We start from the raw sequence: 5270 nt of genomic DNA on the forward strand, positions 1-5270 counted from the left end.
GTCATTAGGACACAAACAAAAATAGACAGACTAAGCTAGTAGTTAATGCAATCATTTTACCTAGTGTGAACTGATCACGAAACCCTGCACAATTAGATTCCCCTTTCTAAGTTGCACAAAGCTAAAGAGAATGGAAAGCTGGGCTAGTTGTAGGTTGTTCATGATGAAAATTTGTGGGCGCGAGCAAACAAAAAACAGAGAAGAAACTACAGGATAAGCGCCTTTTTCACAACTAGTTCACAACACAAATCTGTTTATTTCCCTTAATGTGCTGAGACTTTATGCCCACAATAACTCTGAAAGAAAATACTCAATATCTGAAGTGATTCACAAGACTACAAGAGAAAAATTTTCCATGGCATTGTAGCCATAAGCATGGTACCACACTTGCATCGATTTCAATGACTTTCAGCGAGCTCCACCTCTCAACCTTTGTAATGTGAGTGGTGCCAAATGAAGCAGCTGCTACACAGTTTCTGAAAACTATGAAGGCTTTTTCTTTTTCTGCGTCACTGCAACCAAATGGCACAATGTTGAATTTTTCAAAAACACATTGTTCGGCAGTCATACTGCTGTGCAGTCAGTTTTTTCTGGCCTACTGTACTGCTCACTATGAAATACATGGCCGGAGATGCGTACTCTGACATACTCCACAATAGGGCCATTGATCTGTGCGGAGAGAACCTTCTACCGTTCTTGGCTTGCCAAGAAGGGCTGCAGGTTCCTCCTTAGGCAATCCACATTTGAGGAAGGTTTGAACGTGCGGGCTTGCAACTGCCTTGCAGGCATTCAGTGTGTGTGCCATCATCACGCGTGTCATAATCTGATGAGGCACACCCTTTGCTGATGTAATAAAGCCCTTCAACCTGCCTATACTTGTCTCAAAGCAGAAACAAGAATGTGCCCAAAGTGGCCCCTGGAGCACAACACTTTTTGAAATGTGGAGGAGTTGGTGAACATTTGATGTCATGCCTTTCTCAGCACACAGAAACTGCGTGCCAACAGCAAACTGCACTAGGCAGTTGGTGCTCGTGGCAATGTCACTGCTTGATACATGATCTTGAAGTAGCAGAAATATACCCTTAACTAAAACACTAAAGTGAGTGAGGTAGCGCTCAGGCAGTAGGCCATCTAGGCATACAAGACTGAAATAAGGAGCCACTGCTGTCATTCGACCGCTGTCCTATATTTTCTCAGCTGCAGTGATCGTGGCAGACGTGGAATTCACTTTGGCGGCTTGATGTGACACAGCCGCTCATCAATCTCTTGCAGGAGTTGCGGCGAACCAATGTAGTATGGTGTACCAGCAGTTGAAATCCACAACTCCATAACCTGGCGTGTCACACCAAGCAGCACACAATGCATGCAATCAGGGCTGAAGCTCCACACAGATTCGAATGCTGGAAAATTAATCAGTGGAGATGGTCCCTTCACGCCATGCTTATGTATGCCAGCGTCATGCGCTTTCTTCATGTCACTCATGACAGAGTCCTTGCTTCTGTCTGGAAAGGTGGTGGCACTGGTAGGGTACTTGAATGTTCCTGTTCAGCAAATTTTGATGCAAATATAAGTATAGGGCAAATATAAGTAAAGCACATAGATCTACGCTCCAGCTCTGATCTGTGTAATGCAAATAAACATATTAGCAAACTACAACAGATTCAAGTCCTTTTTAACTTCTTACTCTATTTATTGCTGGAGCACTTCTTACTCCATCCATTGATAGTAAGTTTGGCCCCAAGCAAGTGAAAACAAAAACTGAAAAGCATCACATGCACTGCACAGCATACTGTTGTGATGTGGCCTACAAAAAGAGCCAGAAGTAATGAAATAGAAGCAGAATAACTGGTATGGGCATTAGAGGTTACATCGCAAAGGCAATGTGGATAATGGGAGGTGACGACAAGCTGTCACACTGTAAAAGTAAAGGCGCTAAAAAACCACACACACAAACAAGACAAGAGAACGGGATAGAGCGCCACTCACAACTAGTTATTTTTGGCGCCTTTACTTTTACAATGAATTCTCTTAAGCTGTCACACGGCTGAAAGATGTGCAGCACTCGGCCTGTTACTGCACGAGATCTTCTGTTGCATTGTACAACTGTGTTCTCACCTTCCATGAATTTTCCAGTGTGCAAGCACCAGCTGCCCCCAAAGTAGCCATTATATTGCGCCATATTCTGCATGAGTGCATGAGCTGGTGCATCAGCGACACAGTTGAGGCAGTACACCTGCAAGATGAATACCAAGCCATATTTGTACTCTGCAATGAACAATGATAATTAGTTCAGTTCTTTAATATTGATTGTGCAGTGATGTTTCTGTGTTTAATATAGAAAGTTTTCATTCCTCTACGATTTTCTCAGCTGTTAATCACAAAGAAAGCAAGGAAAAGTATTTTTGGCACAATATACATTAAGGTGTACTTTGGTTAGAAATCAACGAAAAATAAAATTGACAGGAAAATATACATTTTCCTTCACATACTGGGAAAAACAACGGCTTTTGAAAAAGAATCAAAGCACACTGGATTTTTTAGTATAATGCTCAAATTTCCTTTTTCTTGGGTATTAGTTCTAAATCAGGTTGGTCTTACCATCTACAACTGAAATGAAATACACTGAGCGAACGATATTATCTTTGAGTAGAAAGTCTTGCCATCAGAGCTCCATTTTACCCCAGTTTCGCCAAGCACCCTCATCTGCTTTGTGAAGGCCTTAAGCATCAGTCATATCGGGATGAGATTGGCCAAACCAATGCGTGGAGATTGCTAGGCTTCGGCACCGTAGACTTTTGGGTAGATCGTTAATTGCCGCCTGCACAGGCCAAATTGCATATTTTGAGGAGTTAAACAGCGGACGCCCATCGTAACTCATCGTCAACGTTATGTCCATATCGCCGAGACCAAGCACCGCTCTTTGCTTTGTGTACAACTCCCCATCTGTTATGTCACATTTGAGGGCAGTGTCGCGAGGCTGAGATATTTTTTCTAAGGAGGTCTTTAGTGCTCTGGCAACTTCTTTTGATGAAATCATAGACCACAGCTGCTGCTCCACCGGCAAACTGACAAAACAATTCAGGGAGTGGCGAGAGCACTCCCTGAATACCTCTGTCCGCACTGCACACACGTCAGTTCCACATATTTCAGCTTCTTCTTCGGAACCCTTTCGCACTCGCCCAGCAGACGCATGCAGTCCGGGCAATAAATAATAATTAAACGTGAGGGTGTCCAGCGAAATCCCAGCAAAGTTCTTAAAGAGCAATTTCGTGTCCGGAAGATCATTCCTCTTCAGTACGAAGCTAACAAACTTCATGAGGCTTTCTATCTGTGTCCACGTCAGCCCAGATGTGACCGCGAAGTCAATGACTAGTGTCGCTATGTGCTCTGCCGAGAAATCGGAGTCGGGGAAAGATGCGCACCTGGCAGGATCATGGTCGCTCTCCTTGTTCAGCAAGTCAGATTCTTCGCGGTCATCTTCACTGGGAAAGTAGAAGCAAGAACTCGAAGCGGATGGGGCATTTTCGGGGCCAATGCTTGTAGAAGAGTTCAGTGAGGAGGTGCTGGGAGCGTACTGATCATCTTCGGTGGGCGCGTCTGACATGGAAGAGTTGACGCATTCTTTTGGTGCACTTCTGCCGGCATGAGATTGCCGGTATTCTGTTGATCTCGGTAGCCTCGCTTCATCAAAGAACCGCTCCAAGTAAACCTTGCGCCGCTTTGGCGGCATAGCACCTTGCCTTTCCGCTTGAGTAAATACATTATTCTTTTACCCTGGAAGCGACTACAAGTGCCTCAACTTTCCAGGTGCACAATTCTCGTCAACTCCGCCAACACTATACACCATACCAAGATCTCCACAAATTGTCTAAGTAACATTCTAGGATTGGATTGTGTAGGCTAGAAAACAATATTCTGAGGCGACTTCTTAATTCTTTACCCTTATTCACTTTTTATATGCACATATGTATTACAAAACTAATAACTAAAGTACATTACAAAATTTTTTTAAAGAAATTATAACTGAAATTTTTGTAAAATAAAATGTATTAGTCATAGCCATAGTCACAGCCAAGCTGTTTAGCCTTTCTCGACTCACGCTGTCCATGTTGTTCAGGCCGACTTTTTATCTCACGTACTGTACATCGTGTGCAACACGTGCGTCTTTATAGCTCAAGATGTTTGCGCTCGTTCGCTTCTTGGACGACCAAGATAATCGTTGCCATGTTGTGTATGTTAAGGGTATACAAGATTTCCTCCCAGGGGGGAAGTCTATGACAACAAATCCCCACACACTGTGTTTTGGCGTGACGACCAGGAGCATGAAAACACCGGATTCTACTCTACACAGATTTTCAAGCTTGGCGGTAAGTAGCCATATTTCGTGGTGTCCCTGATTTCAGCTCTCAATTAACCAAGCAATTTGTTTAATTTCTGTATTATATATTGGACCTGTAGATGCTCAGGAAGAACTTGTTTAACGCAAGAAGAGGCCCCGGTGCCTAGGGTAACCTTAGAGGAAAGTTCTGAGGATGAAACAGTAATTCAAAAGAGGAAGCAGGTATGAAATATTTCATTGTCTTCCACGTGGAGTGAGGTTTGGTAAAAAGCTGTGTCTGAAATGCGCTGCCTGAACCGTGAGTCAGCCTCTCCCTTTTGGTGCGGCAGGAAAAGTCACATTTAATATGGCCCTTTTCTTTTCAGTACTTGTTGACCTGCTGGACACAATGTACTGCCAGTTACTATAGTGCGAAGATATGGACATAAAGCCCGCGGGATGCAGATTTGCGGGGAAAAAAATTTGCTTTGCCGCCACACACTTTTTTTTCCAGTAAATAGACCACGCATGACCCCGTATGCTTCTATGGTTTTCGTTGACCTGTTTTGCCTGACCGGGTAAAATTTTTGTTTTCCTCCCAGATCGCACCCATGACTGTAAATATGTATAAACGTAGGTTGAGGTCGATAGAGGACCGCCCGCACTCGTATGTATAGAGTGAATAGCGTGCCAAAATGAAAAAATGAACAAGACCTCTGCAAAAAAATGGAAATTATAGCTCTATCCTGCGGACGCAATTAGGCCAAGCACATCAGAAGAATTCTAAAGTTACTTTAAGTGTTGTATCTCATAACCCGAAATTTCTTTTGTACTGTGTCTACCAGGCAACATTAACAAGCTTCGTTTATATTGCAACTTTGTGTGCAGCGTAAACGGCAGCGTGCATCAAGCACATCATCTGACTCGGACGACTCGCTTAAGACTGTCTTTT

At 43.5% G+C, this 5270-nt stretch overlaps 1 pseudogene; it reads right to left on the bottom strand.

The window, feature by feature from the left end:
- Positions 1-307: 307 nt before the first annotated feature.
- Positions 308-3730, bottom strand: LOC149343916 (uncharacterized; annotated as a pseudogene).
- Positions 3731-5270: the final 1540 nt, after the last annotated feature.

The sequence above is a fragment of the Amblyomma mixtum genome, chromosome 5, assembly GCF_055824585.1.
Source record: "Amblyomma mixtum isolate Tamu chromosome 5, ASM5582458v1, whole genome shotgun sequence".
NCBI classification, from domain to species: Eukaryota; Metazoa; Arthropoda; class Arachnida; order Ixodida; family Ixodidae; genus Amblyomma; species Amblyomma mixtum.